The sequence below is a fragment of the Stegodyphus dumicola genome, chromosome 2 (assembly GCF_044657685.1).
Source record: "Stegodyphus dumicola isolate Sdum_Otavi_A_Nest chromosome 2, ASM4465768v1".
Classification (NCBI taxonomy): domain Eukaryota; kingdom Metazoa; phylum Arthropoda; class Arachnida; order Araneae; family Eresidae; genus Stegodyphus; species Stegodyphus dumicola.
Genome location: NC_140769.1, coordinates 187,725,675 through 187,740,284, shown reverse-complemented (window position 1 = coordinate 187,740,284; position 14,610 = coordinate 187,725,675).

Here is a 14,610-nt window from a genome sequence, read left to right as displayed (position 1 = left end):
AACTTTCATCAAAGTGTTCTTTTAAATACAATTACTGAAGAAAGAGATCATTTAAAGTTATCGTAATCTTTTGAGACTGCCAAGGCATTATCCAAGGAATGACTTATATACTTCCTCTTTTAAAAGGCGATTATGAATTTGGGGACCAATCATCAAATCCTGCTGGTTACGAATTATCGTCTACAACAATTTTTTATAGTTCGAGTGTCACTTGCAAGGAGTCATTATAGTTTATCGATGTAGGAGACGAGAAAAATATCCAATCCCTTGCCTGTATTCGAAATCCAGACTTCCATTACGCTTCGGACGTGCTTCTAGGTACACTACGAAGGCACACGGAAAGAAAAGAGAAAATACCTTATAAATGATTACAAGACTTGAGAATATCTTGCATCCTTTTAAATAAGTTGCTTATTTGTATTAATTACGGTTCTTAGTATTTTCACTGACAATTAAAATGCAAATTAATGTTAAAAAAATAAGAATCAATAGACTTTTAAACGCAGAATTTCAGTTGCATTCAGTTTATTTCGTCAAAAATGAAAGACTGAGTCTTTTGATTTTTGTCCCGCTTTACGGAAAAAAAAAAAAAAAAAAAAAAATACGCAGGGGGAAAAAAGTATTGCTTCTGCTTTCTGCTCTGGATTTTTTTACCTCGTGCAAATGCTGAAAAAATCTAAAAATATCGAATATTGATATCGAACCTTGCAAAAGCAGGAGTTTCAGTTTCAGGGGAAAAATTAGTGCAGCCTTTCATTTCCTTCTTAAGTATTTAGTTTTTTAGTTTTATCAGTGTAAAAACTACTTTTGTTCAAGTTTTGATAGTTATTAACATTTTTTTGTGCCTTTTCTTGTTTAATTTATAAAACACATCAAAAAAATTATTTACATTTTAAAAGTGTGTGTATGTTTGAGCTTTTGAAAGGAAGGGGAGAATGATGGTGTAACAATGGCGAAAGAAGTGCATGAAACAAAAAAGTCTGAGAAATCCTGTTGTAGATTATTGAACTAGTATCAAATATTGTATACAGATATAAATTTTCTTATAAATTTCTTGAATATTCAATACTAGTTGATGAGGAATATATGAAAATAACCCCCTTAAATCTACTGTTTGAAAATTACAAACAGTATTTTGAGTAAAATATACTATATATTTTTGAATATCGAATTTTAAAATAGTGAACATATTAGGAGGAAAAAAGTAATTAAACTTAGGCTATTTCTTGTACCTTTCTTAGTTTCTCAGAAATTAAAAATTATTTTAAGGAAAAGAATCCAATCAGTTTCTGTCAACTTGCTTTGGCAAACATTTAATCGATTTATTTATTTATTTTCGTATAGACTTGGTAAAATCAGTTTTTCATTTATCTCTTAAAGAATGCCTTCAATGGAATTCTTGAGTTCAGTTGTTCTCCGATTAAAAGCTTCTACTTTAAATAATGATGATCAAAGATATGAGTAAAATAGGGAAACACGTTAACACATTTGAATTAAGATTGGTCTAAGATGGAATTGATTGTTACGTTTGCTTTCTTTTCAACGACTTCATTTAGGTCTTATTATAGGAAATTGATGATTTAATGCACAATGACATCATAAAGAATAAAATGATGGAGGTGAAATGATTTGCGATTCATATTTCATTCATAATTCCTTATATTGGTAACGCCTTAACTGCAAATGAAGGATTAGTTACTCCTGAGATTTATATAAACATATTTAAACATAAAAAGGTGTCATATGTTAAAGAGTATAGGCTTAAGATGCGCTCAGAATTAAAACTTTCATATAATTTTACTAGTACTTAAACAAAAGTATGTATTACTTACTTCTTAAATATCGTGAATTCTTTTTTACGTTATAAATTTTGTTTTCTACAGTGTGTAAATTTCATTACATTTTTTATTTGAGAAATCTGCAAATGTTAGATTAAGAAATATTTTATATGCTTACAGAAGGAATTCTTTGTCCGAATTATCTGAGGTGAAGCCATTTCAGATAACACGGATAAGTATAAATACTTTTATCGTTGCTCAACTAAGGAAAGTATTATCATGTATTACCATAACATTTTATATGCAGTCAACAGCTTGACTAGAAATCACCTATGTCTAAAGACAGTGATGCCGAAAAATTATGTAGCAAATGCAAAAACGTATTTCGGGAAAACAAATAACAGGTAGCAACAAAATTTATGTACAAGAATATAACAAATGTATCTCTACAGTACAGACTTCAAAAGGGAAATCGATATAGTCAAATTTTGAAAAATGAGTTGACATCATCTGAATGACACCAAGGCTTGAATCAGGTAGAAGACTTCTCGAGGGAGGGGGCGCCAAGAACATTTGGAAGTAACCCAAGCTCTAATTCAATTGTTTCATCATTTAGAGCATGTACAAATACCAAAGAGAAGCAACTGTGTCGCGAAGACGAGTAAGTGGACGTTCAAAGACACAACCACTCAGTATGACTGCTTTCTGTGTTTCCAAGCCCAATGTCACAAGATCTGGCTGAATGAAAGATTAACTTCTGATAGTTAATGATCTGAAGAACTCTTGAAACTCGTTGTGACACATATAATGTCCTTAAAAAAATGCACGCTTACGGTACACAGTAGTAGTGATTTGATGGTTTCGGCAGAAGTTGCTGTCACGTACCTCGTGGTATTATAACTGCAGAGAGGTATTAAGAGATCATATCCTTTGGTCAATATGTTTGTTCATATCAGGCAGCAATTGAGTATTCATACCAATTTTATTGACAGTAACGCGTCAATTCACAGAGCTTGTGTTTTTGGTCAGTCGTTAGGATCGGCAACACTGCCTTGTATGGCCATCGAACATGGATGAAATATTGTTAAATCTGTCTCTAACTCTGTCCGCAACCTTTATGAGCTAAGAATGTGTCTGCTTTGAGAGTTGACACAGATACCCAAACTGCCTCAAATGGGCTTTGCCCTTGAGGGACTATTGTTTTCATTTTGCTTCGAATCACTCCGAATGTCCGTTCCACTTTTCAAACTTGTTGCCACCAAATATTATCGCTCTGTATTATATTTGAAGAAATTAAATAATGAAGAATCTGTATAAATGTATGTATGTTTCTCGCATTTTGATAAAACAACGGTACCTAGAGTCATCCAATTTTGAATGACGTAATCCTACTGCGAATATGGGCATCTGGAAGCCCAAATTTGAAATTTCGAATTTGTTTATTATCGATTGCATATTTCGTAAAATTTTAACGAATTTTTTAATAACAAACTCAGGGATTTCAAAGCGAGCAATGACAACGTTGTACAAAAAACACATTTTACCTCCAGCACGTAAGACTGTGTATCGTAAATTCTAAAGATACGCTATTTTTAAATATTTTGTAGTATTGCTGTTGAATTGAATTTTATGTGGTTAAGTGCGATGAACATGGTATTTAATAATAGAATGTAACACACAAAATGGACATAATTTAAAATCTGAAATATTTCAGATTTTTTTTTTTTAACTTGTAGTTTAATTTTTCTTTTGAGGGTCTTAGCATTTAGAAGTCTCATTCAGTCGGCCACTGGCTTCATTCAGAGGCCCACCAGCGTCCGAGAGGTAAAGTCGCTGAACACTGGTAGTTCGGTCCGAGGTTCGAATCCCGCGAACAGGCTGGCTACATGGGCGTTTTCGTGGTTTTCCCCATGTGTAACGTGTATACGAGCCAGTTTCCCTTAGAAAGTCCTCCACGAAGGCATTCCTCCCCTTGGGCAGATAGCCCTCGTGTGTTTTTCCATAACTCAACACACACCAACACACCAACTGGCTTGCATAGGAAGAAAAATTAAATGACCGTACAGTCAATATGATTTGCCCTTAAAAATGATTGAAATGGAGATAATTATATGTTGCAACAGTATTATCCTGCTAGTCAGTGGTCAAGATAAATAATAAAAATATTATTTGAATGCGAAAGCAATAAATAACAAAGAATATTTAGTTCCTGTGCTAAATAGAGTGTGAATCATATTAAGTAAATACTTTGCAGTTAAAAATGTTAACATTTTCACAAATATTATCAGTGTTTATGAACTGTTATTACACAATAACTATATTTTATACCATATCCTATCCTAAATTACAAGATAATTCAATTTTTTTTTTTTTTTAGAAATTATTGCTTGTTTTAATCACAAATATTGGTGGGTCCGCGTCCTAAATTTTACATGGGAATATCACTTTGGGACTAATAAGATACACTTCCATTTTGAAAGAATACAAATCCTCTATTTACAGAAATCATTATAGCCAATAATTCGGCATTAGCCGCTGGGTAGAGCTTGTTATGATTTAGCTTAGCCATTTTTCAGGTTGCTAATAAATGATAAAAGTTTTACTAATAATTTAATACCATGAAGACGAGTAGCGATCATGAATGGAGATTCAAATAGAGACGCACACACTATCGCACATGACTATCGCACATGATTTTTCTTACATTTAGCCACTCCACTTGGGCTTGTTATTAGACTAGTTTTCTTGCTCTATGCTAAGAAGTTTTTGTGTGCAAGACGCGTTCAGTTTGAAGTTTCTTGCAAGTAGGACTCAAAGAGGGTACTTGTTACACTAGCCATCCTGTCGGGTGGATAAGTCTGCTGTAAAACCGTAAAATTCTGCTAGCCAGAATATCTGTTATTTCTCTCACCAAGACAGTAGAACTTCGCGGTTAAATACCGCTCTTCCTCATTAGCATTCAGACGTGATTCCAAAACTACGTTCTGGCCGGAAGTCGTAAGTTGAAATTAAGAAGCGATAGGAAACAAAGTTTAACTCAAAATTTAACTGTTAAGAAAATTAACATAATTCTTATAAGTGTAACAGACAGAAAAGTTCATTCCATTTCCCTTTTTGTGCTCCTCAAGTTTTCATGCAGAGAATAAAAATATGAGACAAATGTTTTGAATGACACAAAATTTTTAAAAAAGAAATATTTTATCTATTTCTGATCTGGTGCGCTACATACGAGTATAAGGAGTACCACAAGTTGTTTTGAACATAAATAAGATGTGTATAGTTTTGAGAAAAGATACTAAATTGTCCTGCTTGTCTTGCTTACTGTCGTTTGCCCTTTTTTCAACCAAGCAGGGTAGGCAATCTCAACCTTATCCAACTGTCAAGGAAATAAATATTTCCAGTTCTAGATAGTTCAGATACGCATTTTCAAACAATCTCACCCGGAGCTGTCAATCTTACAGTTTGACACTATCGGTGACAAAAAATATTTTATTCTCCCAGCAGAGAAGCTTTACGGTCCCCGCTCCCTTCAACTGGTGACACTTTTCCATGCATACGTAATGCAAACCCATCTCAGGTTGTCGAGGAGCTTAGTGTTTACTTCGCTGGTCAGCGAGTGGACGTGGCCCTTTACAAAGAATTTAAAATTGAAATTTTGACCAGTTTGAAAAATCCTTCGTTATCTGCACGGACAAGGACAGCGTAATCTGAAACTGTTTTAGAATGGTCTAAAGGAATTTGAAATGTTATGCGTTTATGTCACTTACAGCATAAAGATTCGATATGATGCATTTCAGAAGTGAATTTTAAATACATCTGAATTTATCTGAAAACTTACATAACAATATGCTTTTCACTATCTACTGATTGAACTTTTGGCTATCAATAAAGTTTTTTTAATTATTACAGTTTCGAAATAATGAAAAATATTACTTGCAACTTTGATAGTAAAGAACATTATTTTATATTTACATATTTGTCTAAACCAGGGACGATAGCTATCTTTTATTCCTTTGTTTCGAGTTATAATATTAGTTATATGTGGTAAAAATATTTTATCTTTTTATTATGAGATGAATAAAAATTCATACAGCAGCTCAAATATGTGTATTAGTCATTTTCTACATCATTTGTTGATCCTTTAATCCTACTGTAAGGATCTTAAGTTTTACTAACGTTTATTTTATTTTAAATCTTTACTATCACTTCTTATTTTCTACTTCCGGCCAGAATTATAAGCGTGAAGGAGTTTATGCAAAGTTGTCTGGCGAACGCCAAGTATTTAAGTGTGGCCTTTTTGCCAAGCAGAAGAGAGGAAGCCGTGAGTTCGAAGCAGGCCGCTTACCTTAGAAGTTACGCAGTTGCTACTTTGCCTTCCAGGCCAGAGGTTTTAATCCTCTTGATAAATTAAACGTATTGTAGTGTTCACAGTCTCTGTGCTACATACGCTTTCTGTTATTATAAGGCCAATCTTATTCTAAAGTTAAGTTAGAGTTTAGTTTTATTTTGATATCTTTTAAGTTAGACCCCGAGTGGTCATTGTATTCCGAAGTACGGAAGTCATTGTATATAAAGAAAAAAAAAATAAAGGGTTTTGTATACCCTTCGTCTGTATCCTGTCTACTTACTACAATTAGTGAACATAGCTTTAGTAAGCTCTCTGTTCTAGTCAGGTCATTGTATGTTTCCGAAGAAGGTTAGAAGAAACATTGAACCTGATAGTGGCGCCCGACGAAGAATAACCATGGCCGAGTTTCAAGAAGAACCTGTGCTGCCTGCAGAAACAGCTCAGAATCCAGAAATGCCAGCTGCCGCCCTGGAAGGATTTGGGTATATTGTCCAGACCATGCGCGCTTCGATGAAACCAGAAGCAACGTTTAATGGAAACTCACAGGTAACCAGTTTTTTGGAAAAATTGGATGACCACTTCATGCTCTACCCCGTGCACGAGTTTCAAAAAGTTACCTTAGCTACCAGCGCTTTGAGGGGCCAAGCGCTTAACTGGTTCAAATGTATCGGCAGAAGTCTCTTGGGTCAAGCAGGAAGTCCCACCTATACTTACGAGAATTTCAAGACTGCCCTACTAAAAGCCTTCCCTGTTGTAAGGGATCGTGCGAAATTAGAAACAGAACTTTTCAGTATATATCAACAAAGAATAGAAAACATCTCGAGCTTTATTTTAAGAAAAATTCACGTTTTCAAGCTCTTGTATGGAAACCGTCCGGATCCTGAAATAATTCAAGTGATTTTGCCGAGGTTACTACCCCAAGTGCAAGACTTTATTGAATTGAGAAATCCGACTACACTGGAAAAATTATTTGAGCTAGCAATCCAGTTTGAAAGTAGAAGAACGGCGGACGTCGAAAGAAGACGCCAATATGAACAGCGAAACCAATTTGGTACGCCAAGACTACAGCAAACTCAAGCACATGGCTACGGAGAAAAAGCGAATCAGTGGGCAAGGAAACCCGAGCATTCAAAAACAGCCGGCGAACGTCGACAGTTCAATAGCAACCCAGGAAAAAAGTCTCAAGGCCAGTGGAGAAAGAAGGAAAGCACCGAAAGGAAAAATAATTTAAACTAAAACGGATTTCTGCTGACGAGAGGGTGCGGAAATCCGAAGGCCACGAAAACCCCTCTTCCTACAAGTTAAATACAGTAATGGTGAAAAATTTAACTCTTCCGAAGATTGAAGTCTTGGTAAATAATATCCCGGCCACCGCACTCCTGGATACCGGCACGCAGTGTTCCTGTGTGGCAGAAGTCTTTTTTAGAAAGTATTTTCGCAAATACCGCATATATAATGCGGATAATACAACAATATTAGCGGCGCAAGGAGAACAATGTAAGTGCGTAGGTAAAGTACCTTTGTACATCCGTATCAAGGACGAACAAGTAAAGGTGATGTTTTTTATAGTAAAGAATTTGCAAGCACACTTAATACTAGGAATAGACTTTCTTTCAGACGCACAAGCTACACTGGATTTTAATGAAGCGTCTCTTAAGCTGACGATGAAACCAGTGCGTGTAGAAAAGGTTGAACCGCCAAGGTTAAATCTCGACCACCTGCCTAATGACGAGCAAGATAGAATCCGACAAGAGGTAAGTGAATTTGCTTCCTTATTTAGTGATATTCCAGGATTTACCCAGGTTACTAACCATAGTATTGACACCGGAGATGCATTGCCGGTTCGTCAAAAACCATACCGGTATGATAAGAATAAGGAAAAAATTATAGAATGGCATATTACCGATATGCTACGTAAAAAGATCGTAACGCCTATCTCAAGTAGTTATGCTAGTCCGGTGGTTTTATGTAAGAAAAATAATGATTATCCTTTGGAGCATCCAAAAAGGTGGAGATTCGCTATTGATTACCGTAAATTAAATTCCATAACGAAATATCCGGTATATCCGTTACCGATTATAGAAGAAATTTTAAGGAACATAAAATCAACCAAATTTATGACAACTTTAGACTTAACGAATGGTTATTTTCAAATAGGGATCAGGCCTGAGGACGTGCCTAAGACTGCTTTTATAACCAAGTCTGGCACTTATGCATTTTTGCGAATGCCGTTTGGCCTTTCAGGCGCCCCAGCAACATTTCAGCGATGCATGGACATTGTGTTAAGACCTGTTCTCGGAAAGTCCACATTTATCTATTTAGACGATATCATTATTACTAGTGATAATCTAGACCAACATGTACAGGATTTAAGACAGGTGTTTTCTTTATTAAATGAGGCCGGTCTAAAAGTTAATGTCGAAAAATGCAAATTTGCAGCCCCTGAATTAAAATATTTAGGTTATAAAATATCGCAAAAAGGGATCGAGACAGATGAATCAAAAATAATCGCTGTACAAAAGTATCCGACTCCAAACACGGCAAAGAAGCTCTCTTCTTTTCTAGGACTTTGTTCATATTATAGGTCCTTTATAAAAGATTTTGCGGCTATCGCTGAGCCATTGTTAAAATTAAAAAGGAAAAAGGCAAGATTCTCGTGGACGGCCGAAGCCAATAGTGCTTTCGAAAAATTAAAACAAGCATTAACGCAAGCCCCTGTGTTGAAATTTCCTGAAAAGGATGAAAATTTAGAAATTTCAGCGGATGCTTCGGATTATGCGGTAGGAGCGGTACTTTCGCAAAATCAGCAGCCAGTAGCATTTTTTAGCCGAACTTTAAATCAAACACAAAGAAACTATTCCGCGACCGAGAGAGAGGCACTTGCAGTTCTGTTAGCAGTGCAAAAGTTCCGAGTCTATTTTGGAAAGGCGCCGGTAACAGTATATTCTGATCATGCGGCGGTAACTAGATTGTACTCTGGAAAAAATTTATCCCCAAGGTTAATAAGATGGGCACTCAAGCTGCAAGAATATAATCTGGTAATCAAGCATACCCCCGGAAAGGAAAATATCGTAGCAGATGCCCTGTCACGAATTAAATTAGACGAACAGGGTAATACCGTAAAAGTTGCAATGCTGACAGCGTGTACAATAAATTCCCGAGAAACTGTAATAACCGAACTGGGTAAGGATCCTGAGTTTGGAAGTATTTATGAGTATTTGAAGGATCCTGAAAATTTTAGCCACCAAGATATTGTGGCGATAAGAAATAGGGCGGCCCATTACGAACTAATAGATGGTCTATTATTTTATACAAAAACTACGAATTCCAACAACGAATTTCGACCTGTTATCCCAGCTAGTCTTAGATTAAATATCCTGCAAGAGCTCCATGACAGCCCTTTAGCTTCTCATGCTGGTATTCGAAAAACTACTCAACGCGTACGCGAGGCAGTCTACTTTCCTGAACTGCAAAAGTTAACAAGGGTGTATGTCCAGTCCTGCCCAACATGTCAAGCCGTTAATTATATTAATTTCCGCCCGGCCGGGTTTCTAAATAGTATTAAATCCGAATTTCCAAATGAAATAATCGGCATCGATTTATTGGGCCCTTTCCCAAAAAGTCAGTTAAACAAAAGTCGCTATCTCCTTGTTATAGTTGATCATTTTAGTAAATGGACCGAAATTGTTCCCTTAAAACGAGCCTCCTCGAAATTAGTTACCGATTCTATTTTAAATAAATATATTTTAAAATACGGGGCGCCCCTAAAAGTTATATCGGATAATGGTCCTCAATTTGTAAGTAATATATTTGAAGACATGTGCCAAAAACTGGGCATACGTCATTTAAAAATGGTCCCGTATCGGCCGCAATCAAATATAGCGGAACGGGTCAACAGAAATATAGTGAAAATTATCCGTAGTTATGTTAAAAATTTTCATAAAAGCTGGGATAACTATGTCAATGAATTTGCTTTCGCCCTTAGGACCGCAAAACATGATACAACGGGCAAAACTCCTGCTGAGTTATTTCTAGGCAGAAAGGTTATAACACCGTTAGATAAACTATTTTATGTGCAACAAAGAGCCCCAGAATTTAAAATGGGTGATATAGAAAAACTAATAAAAGAAGCAAAAAAGAATACGGAAGTAGCACAAAGAAAACAAAAATTGTATTATGACTTGAAACGACGGGGAGTAACTTATAAAGTAGGGGATGAAGTACTAAAAATTAAGCATTCACTTTCTTCAGCACCAGAAGATAAAACTGCCAAATTTTTTCCACGCTTTGAAGGACCATATGTTATAGAAAAAATAACTCACGCTGTTGTAGTGTTAAAGGCAAGAAATGGTGAAACCTGTTCCGCAAACATTGACCAGATAAAACCATTCTATGACCGTAATAAAATGCAAATCTTTTCAGATCTTTTGCAGGATCCGGTACGGCAGACACCGCAGGTACAAGTTCCAGAGGTGGGAAAACGACAAGTACAAGGGCAAGCCAATGAGAGACAGAAGCAAGTGAAAAGAAAATTGCCCCGCGGAAAAATTGAAGGTACAAAGAAAAAGAAGCCGTTCCACCGTCCAAAAAACAGAGTTCACGAACACCCCCAGAATGAAGAAGGGAGAAGGACGACGTATGTGGAAAAGACCGGGAGAAAGGACGGCAACTATAACCCGGCTGTGAAACGGAAGATTGACTCATCCGACAGAACTCTCCGCAGCAAAAGTCGCCGAACTGCGGAAGGGCCATCAGCGGCGGAGAAAAAAGTACAAGAAAAATTTGAACGGCCAACAACGAGGTCCAAGCAGGATCACGACAGAAGTTTCCCGGTTCCACCAAGACCAGCTGCCTTCAAGCGGCCAAGACCACAAGCAGAGGACAGAAGGAAGATGTTCAAGGGTGGCCGTAGTGGTGAAAAACGGAAGCTTCCAGAGGAAAGCACTGAAGGGCGAGCCCGTACAAGAAGGAGGATCAACCAAGCTACGGTCTGCAGCACCTTTAAAGACTGGGCCCAGAAAAGGATGTCTGAATATTACAAAGATAAGTAAAATTTTATGTTACTTTACAAACTTAAGTTAATCTTTCATTCTTACTGCAAGTGGCAGATTTCAAGAAGTTTTACCTCATGCGAGGTCTACCTTTATCACCAAAAGGGCGAGAAATGAGTTGTGACCGATTTTCTTATTATGTTTTTCAATTACTCGCGCGTAAAACTAAAGTTGATGTATAATAGCGTTGTATAAAGACTTAAATATTGTAAAAAGTTATTGTATAAATTTTATTTAAAACATTCTAACAAGAAAGAAGTTTTAGTCTGAAAGACTTTTTGAAATGTAGTATTATTTCAATGTAGAAAGAATTGGCACTTGCTTTGAAAAGAATAGAAGTTAACAATGTACTACTAATGTATGTTTTCAAATGTGTAAAATTAACGGCATCTTGATATGTTCTTGTATACATGTGAACTCTTATTTTGAATGTTTAGAAATAACGTGATATGGTAAAAGTGAAAGTAATGTTAAAAAATTTGTTATTCGTGTGACTGTAAAGATTAAATCATGGTGAATATGTGTTAAAGGTTGAATGATGTAGTTAGGCTCTCTGACGCTACACTTTAGAGTTAGCCACTTTCAGAATAGTACCTCAGGGTCTAGAGTTGAAATTAGGGTGTGTTAAGAGGTCTCGTATGTTGAATTTTAACACGTTAGTGTTTTGATTGTAGGAGGAAGTGTTGAACACATAGACAGAAACACATTCGTGTTTGGTGTTTTTACAACACATGTCAGAGAGCACGGGGAGAGATAATTAAAATAGTCATGAATGAAATAAGAATGTTAAGAAAAGTATATTCTATATGTTATTTGCAATGTCATTCTGTAACATTTCATTAAACTAGTTTTCCTTCCAGATCTCTGGAAGGAACCAGAATTGAATAAAGCTCCTGTTTTGATGCAGTACAGATGAAAAAGAAAAAAGATTGTTGTATATTCCGGGAGCTGCTATTGTAACAAATTTCTTTCTTTTAAAATTTTCTAGTTTCTAGCTAAGTTATGATTGTAAAAGTTTGGCCTCGCGTTAGTTTCTAGAGCTAAAAGTTTTCAACAAGGTCGTTTTAGACCTCAGTTTCAAACTAATTAACTCTGGCGGGAAGTATGTAAGGATCTTAAGTTTTACTAACGTTTATTTTATTTTAAATCTTTACTATCACTTCTTATTTTCTACTTCCGGCCAGAATTATAAGCGTGAAGGAGTTTATGCAAAGTTGTCTGGCGAACGCCAAGTATTTAAGTGTGGCCTTTTTGCCAAGCAGAAGAGAGGAAGCCGTGAGTTCGAAGCAGGCCGCTTACCTTAGAAGTTACGCAGTTGCTACTTTGCCTTCCAGGCCAGAGGTTTTAATCCTCTTGATAAATTAAACGTATTGTAGTGTTCACAGTCTCTGTGCTACATACGCTTTCTGTTATTATAAGGCCAATCTTATTCTAAAGTTAAATTAGAGTTTAGTTTTATTTTGATATCTTTTAAGTTAGACCCCGTGTGGAGGGTCATTGTATTCCGAAGTACGGAAGTCATTGTATATAAAGAAAAAAAAATAAAGGGTTTTGTATACCCTTCGTCTGTATCCTGTCTACTTACTACAATTAGTGAACATAGCTTTAGTAAGCTCTCTGTTCTAGTCAGGTCATTGTATGTTTCCGAAGAAGGTTAGAAGAAACATTGAACCTGATACTACATCATCCTTTAATTTTTCCAATGATTTCGAATACTTATTTACATTGACGAGCATAGTTATTTCTTTTGTATTTTATTCAGAAGTTTGTTTATTAGTTCAAAGGGGCTTTGTCCCTGAAGGACTATTGTTTTCGTTTTGCGATTTTGCTTTGAATCACTAGTATAAATGTCCGTTTCACTTTTCAAACTGTTGCCACCCAATGTTAGAATCGTGCATTATATTTGAAGAAATTAAATAATGAAAACTCTGCATAAATGTGCGTATATTTCTCGCATTGTGATAAAACAACGGTACATAGAGCCATCGAATTTTGAATGACGATCCTCCTACCAATATGGGCCTGTGGAAGACCAAATTTGAAATTTGGAATTTGTTTTATGAACGATTTCATATTTTGTAAAACTTTAACGAATTTTTGAGTAACAAACTCAAATATTTTAAAGCGAGCCATGGCAATACTCTACGGGGGGGGGAACTCTTTTTATCTTCAGCTCGCAGAACTGTGTATCGGAAATTCTAAAGATAGACTCATTTTAAAATTATTTTGCGACATTGCAATTCAACTGAATTTTATGGTTTAAGTGCAAAGAATATGATATTTAATAAATAAAGGTAACACACAAAACGTTAAAAAAACGTCCCTTTGGACGTAATTTAAAATCTGAAACCTTTAGATTTTTTTGCTTATTTAATTTTTGTTTGTTTGTTTAGCCCAAAGGTCGTTAGCCCAGAAGGGCTATTAATTTCGTTATGGCATTTTGCGTCAAAAACGTTAAAAGTCTGATTCAATTTTCTATGTTGCCACCAAATATTATCGCCCTATATTATATTTAAATAAATTAAATAACGAAGAATCTGCATAAATGTAGCAACGGTACCTTGAACCATCTAATTTTGAATACCGTAATCCTCTTGCGAATATGGGCATCTGGAAGCCCAAATTTGAAATTTGAAATTTACTTTATTATCGATTTCATATTTTGTAAAACTTTAACGAATTTTTGACTAACAAACTCAACAACTTCAAAGCGAGCAATGGCAACACCGTATGGACCCCCCCCCCAAAAAAAAACTTATAACTCCAGCGCGCGAGATTGTGTTTCGGAAATTCTAAAGACATGTTTTTTTAAAATTATTTTAGCATATTGCTGTTGAATTGAATTTTATGGTTTAAGTACAAAGAACATTATACTCGTATTTAATAAATTAAATTAAGGTAACGCACAAAACGTTAAAAAAAAGCCCCTTTGGGCGTAGTATAAAATCTGAAAACTTTCAGATTTCTTTTTTTTTGGGGGGGGGATTAAAATAGAGTCGGTCATTTTCAAACATTACTTTCTTTTTATAATCTAAGTAGCTGTTTTTCTAAACATACACACATACGTGTAGTTAATACGCATCTTAGATACACCAAGATTTTCAGTAAAAAGGTTGTAGATTCATCACACAAAAAATAATCATTTGGTCAGGCATATGCATTGCTTTTTAGTAAATTAAAGTTCTGACTCCTATTCATGAACAATTTTCATAAGTATGAATAATATGTTTCAGTTAGTAGAACCCGCAATGTGTACAAATAGGAATGTTATAAAGTTTAAGTCAAATCATGTAAAAATTATTAGAATTTTAATTTTGAAATAACTGATTCTATATTTTGATGTTTTAATTTATGATTTAACTTTAATTTCATGGAGTTATTTTTCAAAACTAGCCGAAATAAAAGTTCGATATAGTTCAATATTTGTTCTTGA